Source organism: Furipterus horrens, unplaced genomic scaffold (genome assembly GCF_987537825.1).
Source record: "Furipterus horrens unplaced genomic scaffold, mFurHor1.1.pri manual_scaffold_1, whole genome shotgun sequence".
In the NCBI taxonomy this organism is placed as follows: domain Eukaryota; kingdom Metazoa; phylum Chordata; class Mammalia; order Chiroptera; family Furipteridae; genus Furipterus; species Furipterus horrens.
Genome location: NW_028327171.1, coordinates 15,908,719 through 15,924,558, shown reverse-complemented (window position 1 = coordinate 15,924,558; position 15,840 = coordinate 15,908,719). Strand labels below are relative to the sequence as shown.

The window sequence follows — 15,840 nt, the reverse complement described above, 5'->3', positions numbered from 1 at the left end:
TTGTGGAAGTGATTAGTAGTTTATTAAATCTGCTCTGTCATGTCTAAACATAAAGAAAAGAAAACATCTTTTAGAACAATCTTTCTTAAAGGACAATTACATTAAACAAGTTAATGAAATAATCTGTAGTGTAGATGCTAAGATTCATAGTAGTAATAAGGTATTCGAGTAGGGAACACAGTTATTACTGTACATTTAACTTTTCAGCAACCCTTGTATTTTTAATAAGCTGATCAAAAATTTTAATTTATAAAAATAAGGAAGAACACTATTGTGCTATTTTCATATTTCTGTGCCTATTATGTCATAAAATTTTCATTAACAAAAAAAGGCTTAACATAATTATTATATTTTAATTTCCATGTTGCCAATATAAACACTAACTCCAAATTTTAATTGAGATTTTGAGGAAGATTTTGAACCAAAATTATAGATATTGACAGTTGTTTTGTAGTTAATGCCAACAAGGTAGAGGATATATTTGGAGAGAAGAATCTTAATATAGTTAATAACTTCTAAATATACACTTAAAAATGTATTTGTAATGCAGAAAGACATTCTGAAATTTTAGAGATATAAAAGCATTTTGGTTAAAAATTATCTAGAGTGTATTACTCACCTTCTATTTCAACATGCATTAATGCTGTTTGACCTTAGTAGAATCAGTATTTCTTCCTAAAAGATCATGTTCCCTTTTCAATCTCGTTAAGATTTTTAAAAAGTTGTCAATTTCTGTTTGTTGGCCACTATTTTTGGAGCCTTATCTCGGGCTAGGTACCATTCAAAGTGTGTCAACTAATTTAATCCTCATAAAACCCACAACTTCCTCAACAGAGTGGGGATTAACTATGGGGGGGGCAAGGGAGAGCAATGGGGGAATAATGGGATAACTAATAGAAAAACAATAAAAAATAAAAATAAAAATAAACCTCTCCTCAGTAAGTATTATTATAAATATCTCACCAATAAGTAAAGAAAGATCTTAAGTAGTCAACAACTTACCAAATTAGGAAGTAGAACCAGGATTCTTCACAGCGTTTTCCTGACTTGAAAACACGTACTCTTTATCATCTCCTTAGAGTCTGTTTGCGTTTCTGAGGTCAAAACTACAAAAGAGGTTCCTACCACCCCAAGAGTCATATTCATATACAGTAACACAGAAACTAGGTTTAATAACAGGATATGTGTGAAATCAACACTGATTTGCTTTTATTTTCAATAAGGGAACTGTGTTGGACTAAATATTATGACCTTCCTCCCCAACTCACATGTTGAAGCCTTAATTCCCAATGTAATGGTATTTAGAGGTCATTAGGTTTTGATGAGGTGTTGCCAATGGGCTCTCATGAAGGGATTAGTACCCTTATAAGATTGGGAGGAGACTACAGCTCTCTGTGAAGACTCAGAAAAGAGGTGACCATCTATAAGACAGAAATACGTACTTACCTGGCAGGAGAGATTCCACGATCATGAAGGTGGTTCTCCAAGGGTGATGCTCATCCATTGCGCCTCGGATGTGCTGACCCCTGTGATTTCCCCAAATATGAGAAGCTCAACTGCATAATCTGTGGTTGTGGGGGACTGCGTTCACACTCTCCCCTGGTAAAGAAGTAAATAAATAAAAAATAGGGACAGGACTCTCTCCAAGAGCCAAATTACTGGTACTTTGATCATGGACTTTCTAGACTCCAAAACTGTAAGAAATAAATATCTCATGTTTAAGCCAACCTGTTTATGGTATTTAGTTACATACAGTGGCCCAAACTAATAAAGATATGAATCTGTTAAAACTTTTGATATGTTAGATTCCACCTCCTCTACCCTTCAAAACTACTACATTGTTATTATATTTCAATGCAACACTTGGCCTAGCTTTTCTGAAAAGAAAAGTAAGGTCTCCTTTTTCTTTGTTTCTATCACATTAAGTTTCCTAGCACATAATGTGTGTTTAGTAAATATTGTTATTTGTTTATATATTTCTTTATCTTGCAACTTGCAATTATTCTTATTAATTTCTAAAATATAATTAAATTGATTTCCCTATATACTTCTACTTGCTCAGGAATGATAATTTTTAAGACAAACTCATTCTTTTATGAGTGTGAATTTCAATGTGAGGGAACTTTCAGATTGATAAAGCGGGCGTTTAGTGCTCTCCTCAAGGCAAGCTGTCATCATTACTGTCCTCCTGGGTCTCTGTTGCGCTATTATCATTCACATGTTCCTGCTGGCTCCTTAGAGGATCATGCCAGTTGTTCCTGGAGTAAGTGACCTTAAAGTGTACAGATGCTCAGTATTATTTTTCTGAGTTCAACAGAAATGGCATACTTTAATTAAACCAACTTTATAGTAACCAAAATAACAGCAGGTAGAATGATAAATATTAATTTTTGCAACAATATTTTGTATGATACCTAATTTTCATATTTTTACATCTATGTTAATACATCATATTTATGACTATCATTGAGACTACAAAACACAGATCTAATAAAATTGTTAAAAATAATAGGGCTTTTCAAAAATGTTGAAGCATGCTCTCTAACATTATTGTTTCACTAAAATAAAAGCCCATGATAGGTTTAAACCCCCATTGTCGGCAGCCGTCCGTCTCGAGAGACGATGGTGTAGCTTCTTAAGAGTCTATCTGCACCGCCGAGAATGGCTGTGCAGTCCGACTCGGGAGTGACACGGTATCTGTCTCCTCCCGTGTTGAATCGACATCTTGCGATGACGCTGGAGTGTCCTCTCCAGTGAAGCTGAAGCTACAGAGCCTGGGCAGGGTGATATGGAGGGTCTGCTGTTGCCCATGCAGCAGACCCCCCCTCTCTTCGCAGCTGAAGGATCCAAGGGAAAGACGGAGTCAATACAGCTTGGCTTCAGGTGCGCCGCAGGAGTTGCCGGTGTTGACTACAACGTCAAACCGCCTTAGGGACTCCGGCTCCGGATTTTCTGTCGGGGTTTACTCCCTTAGCCTTTCCCCTGAAGAGGTATGCCGCAAGGCAGCGGAGGTTTTTTGGAGTCAGAGTTTTCCTTCTCTGATGTGCCCTGACTGGAAGATCGAACCAGCGACACTTAGCTCGCAGGCCGACGCTCAATCCACTGAGCCAAACCAGCCATTACTATTGTTTTATTGTGCATGCTGTTCCAGTTGTTCCTGCTTTTTCTCCTTTTTCTCACCTCCATCCAATCCCACCCTCTCCCATGCCCAGCCAATCCCCATATTGTTGTCCGCACCCGTGGATTGTGCATGAATGTTATTTGGTAAATCCCTTCACCATCCTTCATCCCATCCCACCACTCTTCCTTTCTGGCAGCTGTAATTCTGTTTTATGTATCTAAGCTTCTGTTATTATTTCATTCGTTAGTTTTTTGTGTTCATTAAATTACACATATATATGAGATCATGTGGTATTTTTCTTTCACTGACTGGCTTAATTCACTTAGCATAATTTTCTTCAGGTCTATCCATGCTGTTGCAAATGGTAAGAGTTTCTTCTTTCTTACTGCTGCATAGTATTCCATTGTGTAAATGTACCACAGCCTTTTTATTCACTCATTTACTAATGGACACTTAGGCTGTTTTCAAATCTTGGTTACTATAAATAGAACTGCCATAAACATAAACATAGGGAAATATATATATATATATATATATATATATATATATATATATATATATATATATATATAATGTGTACTGGTGGATCCTTGAGTTGTATTCCTAGAAGTAGAATCTTTAGGTTAAAAAGGATTACCACCAATTTACATCATACAGAAAAATAAACTCAAACATGATAAAAGACTTAAATATAAGTTAAGAAATGATAAAAATCTTAGAAGAAAACATAGGGAGTAAAATCTCAGATATTCAATGTAGAAATATATTTGCCAATGTATCTCCTAAGGCACTGAAAACAAAGCAGAAAATAAACAAATGGGACTGTATTCAGTTAAAACCTTCTGCACAGCTAAAAAAACCATCAGCAAGCTGAATAGGTAGCCCACTGTATTGAAGAACATTTTCTTCAATGATACATCTGAAAAAGGTTTAATCTCCAAAATACACAAAGAACAAATACAAGTCAATGCCAGGAAAACAACCAAATTAAGAAATGGGCAAAAGACCTGAAGAGACACTTCTCAAAAGAAGACATACAGAGGGCCTATAGTCATATGAAAAAATGTTCAACATCACTAATCATCAGAGAAATGCAAATTAAAACCTCAATGACATATCTCTTTACACCTGTCAGAATGGCTATCATTAATAATTCAACAAACAACAAATGTTAGTGAGGATGTGGAGGAAAGGGAACCTTCATGCACTGTTGGTGGGAATGCAGACTGGTGCAGCCACTGTGGAAAATATAGTGTCCTTAAAACATTAAAAATGAAACTCCCTGCTACTTTTTTTTAAACAAAAAATACATAGAATATGTAATATTTTATCTTCAGGTCCTATATTATAATCACAAGAAAACAATAAATTATTTGTCAACATTATTTATATAATATTGATTAAAAAGTAGTTAAAACTATTAATTTATATGAGGTGCCAAATAATCCTTTCATGTACCTAGTAATAGAATTTGGGATTAAATGCATGTCTTATAGATAGAGTGTTAAATATTTAAGAACTATATCCACAGATCATATTCTTAAATCCATAGAGAGATCATAGTCAATGTGATTGTTTTAAAGTATACATGTTACTTTTAATTTTCAGGACTAAAGATAATCTATTTAATTAATCACTTTTTTTCTCAATACATTTTGGAATTTACATGGGGAAATAAATTAGAAATTTTATCTGAAATATCTAGTAAATTCAGAAGAGAATGACTGAACAGGTGTGTGTGAGTGTGTGTGTTTGTGTTAAAAATTCAGGAAAGTAGATTATTCTGATGAGTATAAAAAGTATACAAAAAATAATATATACTAATTTTATAAAACTCTTGCCACTTGGACTTGCCCTAGCATTAACATACACATTATGACTTAGGGCTAGATGATAATTTTTTTTTCATTCATTAAGTTACTACTAAAAATTTTATTTCATATTTAAAGATCTAATGTTGCATTTCACTGCATCTATTTAATACAAATTAATATCTCATAACAATAGTTTTTCAACACATAAACTTTTCCTTGAGATGCAAAACAGGACAAATAAACTTCTTATTCTTTCAGATGAATTCATTGTTTACCACAATTCAATCAATTAAATTCATTCAGAAAAGAAACATCCAAAGAGAAAGAGGTAGTAAAAACTAAACAGCTCCTTTTACATTGCACAGTTAACCACACTGGTTTACAAAGAATTTAATGATGAAGCAAAACAGAAATCATTTTTACTAACAATTACTGCAATTTTAGTTGTAATGTTGCAGAAGTTTTTTGTTGTTGTTAATAACATTTTTTAATGAGATAAATGTGTATCTCCCTTAGGCTAGGCAGTGCAATGCGGTGTTATTCAGAGAAAATGTATTGGCCTTTTAGTGGCAGAAATGGGCTCTATATTCCTGAGAAATGCAGCTGTGAAATACAAAAAGTAAATTGAGCTAAAGAAATTTCTTCCCACTACCTATATCAGACAAATTAGAGGCGTATTCAATTGCTGTCTGAATCATTTACAACTGGCGATTGTCGTGATGTAATGTGTCATTCGCCTTTGCAGCCAGCTTTTTTCATTAGGCTTCTAGCTTAATTTTGGAAAATGAATTCATATTTTAAGCTCAGAACACCTGGTCTATGACTAAGGCATGCATCAATAAAAACAATTGAACTGTTTGATGAGAAGAACATGCTTCTGGACTTAGTTGGCATTTTGTGACTATGGGTGCTAATTGCTAAGTGGCTTGGTTGGTTTGACACACTGACAATGCTTAAATGTATATATAAATTCTTGTTTTTGATATATACATATATACACATATATATGTATATATCTTAGTATTTATTGAATGTGAGTTTTCCAAGTTGTTTCAAAGCTTTAAAGCATAAAAATTAACAAAATAATTTAGAAGAATTCTAGAAACTTAGTTGTGAAATTTTGGATCCACATCTCTAAATTTATCCACTCTTATCTTTGTAAGAATTTCACATGCGAAAATTGGATCAAAAAAGTTGAGGAAAGATCTTTGGAGGTTTAAAGGTAGTAATAGAATATTGTTTTTTAATGGTTATATTTAAAGATATATAATTTATTTATCAAAAAAGTTTATGTTTACATTTTTGATATGTGTAATTTCAGTTTTCTGGAGAAAAGTGTATACCTATTTTCAAACTGACATATGACTGAAGGAATAACATGGTGATATTTGTAAAAAACCCTTTCTTAGTCATAATCTAGTTTAATACTCGCATCAACAGCATGAGGTAGATATTATTGCTAATAGTGTATCACTCACAGCTGTGTAGACTTAGACACCCACAAAAAATGTATATCAAATACCTTCTCCTGAACCTGCCCTTTACTCATTGCCTTTGTTATTCAAAATGTAGTTAGAGGATCAGCAGGATTCCCCCACTGGAAAGCTTAAAGAAATGCAGATCTCAGGCCTTATCAAAGACTGTCTTAATTAGAATCTGCATTTAAAATAAAATTCCTAAATGATTCACATGGACATTAAAGTTGGAATAGCAATGATATAGACTATCTTCATGTTGTAGTAAAGTTCATGTGGTCTCAAGACAAATACTGGTTGTTAATATTGAACTTTGATCACATATACCATACTTCACACCTGATTTAAAATCTGTTAATGTCTACATTTTTTATGGGCGTATCAGTGAATCATGTTTCTACACTGTCCTTAACATATCAGGTGACACATTGATAATTAGTATTATTAATAACTATGTATTTTGAACTAAGCAATCAAAAAGAGAGTATAAAACTGTATCTGAGCACTTGAATACATATCGTGTATAATCATATCAAATTACTTGAATAAGAGGCTTACTAAGTTAAATGTTTTAAAAAAGGTAAAAATTAAATACGATGAGGGTCTAAAAACTAAAACTAATACAACCAACTGAATAAATAAGAAAATTTAATATGGAGAAAGTTTTATTTGTATTTGAAGTTAAATAATATAAAAATAGGTATAGTTGGGAGGTTGTTTCCCAGACAAAAAGTTAGAGTGTGAGCAAAAGTCCAAATGTAAGAGAAAGGGACTTTTGGGGGAATAAGTAATCTTATTATTTAGTATATATTGCTCAATAGAAGGTTAAAAATGAAGATTGGCAAATTGAAATACAGTAATCCCTCACTTATCACGGGTATTACGTTGAAGAGCCCCCCCCCGCCCCCCGCCGCGATAGGTGGAAATCCGCGAAGTAGGAACCTTACATTTATTTTAGTATTTATATATATTTTAAGGCTTTATAAACCCTTCCCACACACTTATAAACCATTCCCAGTCCCTTATTAACCTTCCCCACTCCCTTATTAACCTTTTCCACACTTTTATAAACACTACTTATGTTCTTAGACATATTCTACACTCTTAAACCTATGTAACTTTAACAACATATGTATAAAGTACCACAGAATCCCATGATATAGCAAAAAAATCTGCAATAAATAATTAAATATAATATTTTTAAATATCCCGCTACACAGTGAGGCTGCAATAAGTGAACCATGATATAGAGGGGGACTACTGTAATAGTAAAAGGTTAGAAACCATCTTGATTAGGTGCTGTGATTCTTAAATAATTTTCATTAAGGGACTCATGGGATTGTAACAAGGTGTGATGGCTAACTCTATATATTAGTTTGTTGGAGCCAAGGAGTGCTTATAATAAATAGTATTTCTGCATCTGTCTGTGAGGGTGTTTCCAGATGAGATTAATATTTGAATTGGTTGATTTAGTAAAGTAGTTTACCTTCTCTGATGTGGGTAGATAGGCATCATCAAATCTGTTGAAATCCTGAATAGAATAGAAAAGTGGAGGAAGGAGAAATTTGCCCGTTTCGATTCCTGCCTTTCATCTAGATCTGCTCCTGTGGTTCTTGGGCCTGCAGTCTCAGAGGACATTCACAGCACTGGCTTCCCTCAGTCCCCAGCTTGCAGACAGCAGATCAGGAGATTTCTTACCCTCTCTAATTGTGTGAGCCAGTTCCTCAATAAATCTCTTCATATAAACATGTATAGTTTTTCACAAGATTTGGGAAAGATCTGTTCATTTTTTGTAGGAAAGATGGCTCAAAAGAGAGACGAAAGGCAGGAAAAACAGTTTGCCCTTGAAAACTCCAAGATATGAATGAGAATAATAGTTATAAGAATGAAGGGGCTATAAAGAAATTTGGAGGGTGTGTTCTGTAGGACTGAGATCTAATTGTGTAAGGTAAGTGGAGGAGAATACAGACTAAGGTTTAATTATGGAGTTTCAATTTTGCCCGAGAAAGAATAGTTGGGTCATTGACGGAATTAAGAAATCAGAAAAAAAAAATCTAATTTAGTTTTGGAAATATGGATACAAATTATTTAACATTGGATAATTTCGATATCACCATCCATAAGATATTTCATGTGAATATTTGAGAGTTATAAGCACAGGAAAAAAAAAAGCTGAAACTGTGGAAGTGGATGAGATTCTAGTGCACCTGAAAAGGATACATTAAGATCTACTTTACTCTCCATTGCTCTTTTCTTGCTATGATATTATCAGCATCCCAGTCAAAACTCAGTTTGATTTTGAACTTTACCTGTTCTGTCACTCTTTCCTTTTCACGCCATTCAGCACTATTTACCTCACACTGATAAATGTGACTAAACTGTTTGATGTGCCCCAATATTCATTTTCTTCTTTTATTCTAAGTAGGGAACTTGTTCTACTTGTGGTTTTAATAAGCCCCCCCCCAAAAAAAATATTTCTCCAACTTCCATTTAGTTCTTGTTGTCATGTATGTAGCATTTTACCAATAATATAAAGGCAGAACTTCCTGGGAGCCCTTTAAAGGAAGCTCACATACAACATAAACTTCATTTGTATTTTATCTTCTTAGTTCATGAAACACCTGCTTAATAGCTGGATTTCTGGCAGCCATCTTGCAAGTGTAAAAATGAGAATCCTACCAAAAGGGTGGATGTTAAAGGTTGGAGGATGTTTAAAAAACTGTTAGAAAGCACTGCTTTGTTTTGAAAAAATTTGGAGTCACAGCAACCCTCTTGGATTTATTTATTTTTTAATTTAAAAAGTTCCTAAAAGTAAGAACATATTTTTAAATTTGTTTAACCATTACATTGGCTCTCATTAATTCTCTTGCCTGAATGCAATTCCCAACTGGTTAAATGAATTCATTGTGCTCTTGATCTAATCTTTGTCAATCTGCATAGCAGACATAGTATCATCATGGGAAATGTGTACATTTTAAGTGAAATAAATCTCAGCATACTATGCTGAGTTTGATAATCGATGTGGCTTAACAGTGTGTGTTCGACCAGGGGTAGATTTTAAAGACAGGTATGGTTGTTAGATGACAGGCGTATTTATCACTTTAATATTACTTCAGCTTTCTGTTCTGATTGTCTTATGTTGATAGGAGCAAGCGTCAATTCCATGTTAGCAACCACAGCATCAATCACAGGTACCAGCTGAGAAAGTACAACATCCTCAAGTTCCTTGGTTCTGTATGCCTGTCATGCTGGCCCAGTGCAGTGTGAAATGTGTGCTGATCTATTAGGGCTTGATAAAAAGCAACATGATTAACTCGTGATTTATATCCTTTGAGATCGACAGCATATAGAAAATAGTGACAAATGGGCGATCTAGTGGGACTGAGAAACAATATATTAAAAACAGAAAGCCTGATTACCTTATCTTATGTAATTCATCATTCTTACCTTCATCAGTCATCCCCCCCTCTCCCAGCACAGAAAGCAATAATGCCACAAAAAAAAAAAAAAAAAAAGAAAAAAAAAAGAATGCATGGTGGACTTACATCCTCTTAGAACAATGAGAGTTTTATTCTTAGGGAACATCTAAAATCCTCCAAGTCCCCAAGTTAGACTTTGTAAATAATGATATGATAAAAATATTCAAATTGAATGAGGGATTAAAAAAAGTCAACTCACTCTGCAAGTTTATTTGCCTTATCCAGTCAGAAACCTAAGTAACACAAAACAGAGCTGGTGTACTGATGCTTTATATGACCCAGGTGAAAAACTTTTATAAAATATTTGAAGACATGCTTAATATCCACTAGTCGAAATTTTTGGTGGCTTGGCCAATAGATACTTATTTCGTTGCTGGCAGAATCAAATGTTTGTGTTCATCCTTTACCAGCTCAATAAACAGAAACCAGTCTTCAGCTGCAGGTTTCGTACCTGATCAGTTTGAACCAATCATTCTGGTCATTCTTACTTCCAATGATGAATTTAGGCATTGGCTTGTGAAACAATTCCAGCCAATTAGATACAAATGCATGTTTTCCAGGAACCTCTAGGACAGATTACTATCATCTATTAAAAAACATTCCTTTTCCATTCACTGGCCTTTTGCATTTCTGAGTGTTTTGACTTGAACTGCACCAGATTTCTATGGCCTTATGAAGGGCTAGCCTGTGGACCAACCAACATACCAAGGATGGCAGATGGATTTCAAAGGTCCATTGGTCCTCAGTGAAATAATTTAGTAGCTAAATTTATAATCCTGGAGCATTCTATCTCCAACCTTTCTGTTTTATAACAGCTTGCTCTCTTTTTTCTTAAAGCCCAGACAAGTAGGATTTTCTGATGCTTTTTCGTCCAAAAGTATGCTGATAAAAAACATGTAAACAAATAAATACCCTTCATGTGTACAGTGGGAATGCCTACTATTATTACAGATATTTTTGTTTATATTTTCCAAAATTTTTAGTGTAAAATAAATATATCTTCCATTTTCTATTTTAAGAAAGATGCAATGATCTGGAGTGTAGTCCTTTTTTTTTAAAACTGTGAACACCTGAGTACTAATTTCCTGAATACTACATGATACCTACTGTATCAGCATATTTAAAAAAAAAATAAGTTGCTTGACCAAGATATTTAAATTTGTTTTAAAAATCACTCTCCATAGTCCTTAGTCGCTTGAGAAATAATGATAGATATGTAATGAACTTTTTAATATTTTAAATCTGGGCACCTTTGTAGCTTCTCCTTTAAATAAAAAGTTCTAAGGCTTAATATTGTCATAAAGACTATTTCAAGCACTTCAAAATCTAAATAATTTTGCAAAAGTTATCACTCTCTAGTCCCAAAGGTGTGTGTCTCATACACTAAAATTCATGAACATGATTACCATCAGCATCATCAGTTTCTAATAATTTTTAAACCTACTTTTAACTATTTTAATGTAATTCACATAGTCTCTGCAGAAATTCCAAAATAATAAATTTTCACCATGTTTATAACAGATAAATGGCATTCAGAATTTTAAAATAGCATCTCGATTGTAAGAAATGAGATCAATAATGCAATTCCCAAAGGATATAGATTCTCATTTTACAAGCTTGCCTGAATCAACTTTAATGATGGTTAATTTCAGAGGCTTTGGAGGACTGCAACTGTGTTGTTGTATCTGCTGGCTCCATGACCTAATTGTAGAAGGAAATTTGATACGTTAAAATAGAAAAGAAAAAGAAAACGAAAATACTTGTCAGCCTCATCAATGACCAGGCTGGGAGGCTTCTGCTTGGGAGGCACGGGCTTCATCATCTGCCTGCTGGTCATGAGAAGAGACAAGAGTGGAGGGCAGAAACTACTCACTGCCTGGAATGTAAATCAGAGAGTTGATGTGCATTCCTGAGAAATAAAAATGCAGAGAGGACTTCAGCATTTGTTCTGGTTTGTACTGGTGATCAGACCAGTTTAGCTTCTGAAGATTAAGATCACCAAGGTCATATCCAAAGATGCAAATAAGCAGAAATTCAGAATGTCAATAATACACTTTGTCAAGATGTTCCATGGTAATATAATTTGTTGTGATGTCTTTGTGAACCGGTCCTAAGAAGAATTCAATATGCAAATATGACAACAGAATTGAGGAAAGAGCCCATACCTAGTACTTAATGTTAAATATGCATGAAACATAATATCTTCATGTTTAATTCTATTATCATTTTGGGAGTTATATTTGTACATTCCCATTTTACATTTCTACATTTTATTAACACACAGATGTGACAGCCATTTTCTGCAGCTACAATAAGTTAGGTTTTCAAAGCTTCTTTCTTGACAAAGATAAAATTATTATTATGAGATATAACTTAAGTCACCTCTTTTTTGTTGCCTCTCTAACACACAGTATAAGTTTCTCTTAAAAATTGTTTCAAGATTATTTATACACATTTTGTGCTTAATAACAAGAGTATATGTGAAAACTCAAAAAGGCATTTTGCCATAAACATATAAAGATGTTCAACTTATTTCAAGTGTACATTAATAATTTATTCAAAGCAATCTTGATAAAGTTAGAAAACTAGCCCTTCTATTTTTCGGCAAGATAGTTTCTCTAATTATTAGCATTTTTCAATGAGATGGCATTGTAGGATTTTTTAATAGAAATATAAAACTGGAAGCTTTATTTTTAATTAATGTGCTTATTTTTCTTATGTCCTAAAATAGAGATTAGCTTGTTCCTTATAAACTGGAACATGTTGAGTAAACTTTCTCTGGTTCATATTGTCACATAAGGGCATAAAAAGGTAACATGACTTAGTCATTTTGTAAATGATCATAAATGGCCAGTAACTTTTTTTCTCTAATTATAGGCTAATGATTAATGATATTCAGACATTTCTTTTATTGTTCTAGTTCAGAGGCTAGTTTTATAAGCAAAACATTTAAGATAAATTGTGTCATTTAAAAAAACAATTTAGTGTTATTGGTAATGAAATTGAGATTAAATCACACTTTTTACACATCAAAAACCTGATCATCACATGATGCATACAACAGCTAGACAGCCTCAGCACACAGATCAACTCATAAATCAAAGCAGACATTTTTACCAGAACAACTAATAGTGTTCGAGTTGTGAATTCAACATTGATTTACTTATTTTTTATTTCAAATATGACAGCCACAAATCTCTGGGTTTTTGATTTATGAGGCAGTTGAACAATGTCCCTAGAAGTTCAGAGCAAATGCATCAAACACACCTCTCTCTTCTGCGCCTGCACTCTGTAGGGTAGCCAGTCCAAGTTGCTCAACTCTGACTCCTCTTCCCCTGAAATACAAACCTCTCCCTTCCTATCCAGATTACCAGTGACAATTTCATCTCCTTCCTCCAGTAAACCTTTTTCACACTCTGGCTAATACTGATCTTTTTTTTTTTTTTTCCCTAAATTACAGTACATGATTTTTTTTACCTCTCCTTTTGGCAGAAAATTAACACTCACCATTATTACTAACTATCCCAGAGAGAGAGCTGAGCATCTTCAGTGAGTCACGTTTTAGATAGTTACCTTTTCCTTGTTACATACTGCTTTAGCCTATGGATGGGGGAATAGAGAAGTGGGCGTGGTCAACTTCTGATCTCTACCTTAGATATATTAGCTTTATCTCTCCAACACACACACATGCATACACATACCCTTGCCAGTATCCCCACCTCTTCAAGTGTGTTCACTCGTGGACGACTAAAAGATATCGTATTGTACATTTTCACATGGCAGGAGCAGGCACCAGCTTGATGGATAATGGATCACAATTGTTTCTTCCCCTATTAAGCCCTTCTGTGGCTTTATCAAACCCTTTGATCCCCCAAAATCTAACCAATAGCCTCCCATTAAATTCAAATTATTGGGGTGACATTGATTAATATAATTGTATAGATTTCAAGTGTACAATTCTGCGATACATCATCTGTATGTTGCATTGTGTGCCAGCCACCCAAAGTCAAGTTTTCTTCCATCACCATATATTTGGGCCCTTTACGTTTTACAACCTCCCACCACTTTTCCTCTGGTGACCAGCACACTTTTGTCTGCGTCTATGACTTTTGGTTTGTCTTTCTTGTTTGTTCATCTGTGGCTTTCAGTTTTATGTCCCACATATGAGTAAACTTAGAAGGTTCTGACCTTCTAAGGAAGCTATCTTCATCAAGGTTTGGTGTTTACAATCCCCTTCGTACAGATTTTTTCTGATACAACATATACGTGGAGCCCCTTCCCCCACACCACCTTCCCTCCCTCCTTAAGCCTCTTGATCCTTATTTATTTTTGCTGTTGTGATGGGGTAAATATCCCAACACAGATTTTTAGCATCTCTTTGAAAGTCCTACAAAGAGTTATTCATTAGGCAGCACACATTTATTGAGCACCTGATAACTGCCAGGCACTGGGACTATGTTAGAAAACAAAGGAGAAATAAAAATGTCCTTCCATTGAGCTGGAAACAACACAAATGCAAACTAAATTTATACTGTGATACATGGTGATAAGTGCTAAGAAGGTAAAACAAGCAGGAAAGACAAAGTGAAGTATATTCACATGGGTAAGCAGAGTGGAAATTTTAAGATGTCTAGGACCAGCCTTCCTGAGAACATGTCTTTTGAGTTGAGACTTAAGGAGGAGAGAGAATGAGCCTTGGTGACATGTGGCATCTTTCCAGATAAAACAATCGATGTGTTCAAAGCATCCTGAGACAAAGGCCTTGGATGTTCAGGGAAACTTGCAGAAGCCAGAATCAATGAAACAGGCTAACGGCATGGAGAGAAGTAAAGGAGTGTGGGCAGAAGAGTGTCTGTGCCTCAGTGGACCTTGTAGGCTCTAATGTCTCTTGGATTTTTATCCTGAATGAGATAAAAGGCCACTGGAGAGTTTTGAGGAAAAGATGGAAAGTATTCTGTTTATGCTTTAATATGGTCACTATGATGGCTGTGTTGAGATAACTCTAAATAAGATAAGGGCTGGAATAAGAGACCAGTTATCAAACTTTTGCTATAATCCTAGTGAGTGATATAATGTGACTTTACCAAGATGGTGACAAGCTGATGAGAAGTTATCAAGTTTGGTGTGTTTTAAAGGTATAGTTACTCTGATTCACTGAAAACTAGACACGCGTGAGAAAAAGAATCAAGAATGGACATATACAATGGATACTACATGTATATACACATATATACATGCATATATTTATATACACTCGTATATACACATATTGTACATATATCACACATATACTGGCATGCATGAGACGGATTTTATGGAACTATTTATTATATTACTGTAAGTGTTCTATCATATGTCTGTTCTATTTTATTTAAAAAAATAAGTCTAGACTTCAGTAAAACTGATTTTATGGCCTATCAGTTGTAAAACACTGTTTTAAATAATTTGTTTTACTACCTGATCATAAGTTTAAAAAACTGGTTTTGAGGAAACAGAAATGCATAAAATAATATTTGATACTTCAAGAAGGACTGAAGAATCTTTTTTTTTTTTTTTTTTTTTTGCATTTATATAATGGCAGTTACAATGAAATGATAAGCAGAGCTCTCCTTGGACCCATCAATGCCATCATTGGGTACAAACAGTCTGGTTTGTGTCACAGACCCTGGACACCATGTGTTGCCTTTGGAAGCTCTGCTTCTCCTGCCATGGAGGATGCATAGTGGAGAGGGTGCTTTCTCTTTTCTTTGTTGCTTCTCTAGTTTAATGAATGAAAGGCACTTTTCTGATTATTGGAGCTCATGGCACGTGGCTGAACAGTGTTTGGCAGAAACTCTAGTTAGAATAAATTTCTACCTTGGACAGGGACAGACCCTCAATGTGGACCCCTTCACCAAACCTAAGAAGTGTTTCTAAATGCTTTGAACCACAAGAAAGTGTGACAATTTATA

General features: G+C 34.4%; 1 non-coding gene across 1 annotated transcript; it reads left to right on the top strand.

Moving 5' to 3' along the window:
• Positions 1-1,438: 1,438 nt before the first annotated feature.
• LOC150020713 (U1 spliceosomal RNA) lies at positions 1,439-1,602 on the top strand. The gene has a single exon (XR_016513522.1). It is a non-coding gene; the product is annotated as a U1 spliceosomal RNA (small nuclear RNA).
• Positions 1,603-15,840: the final 14,238 nt, after the last annotated feature.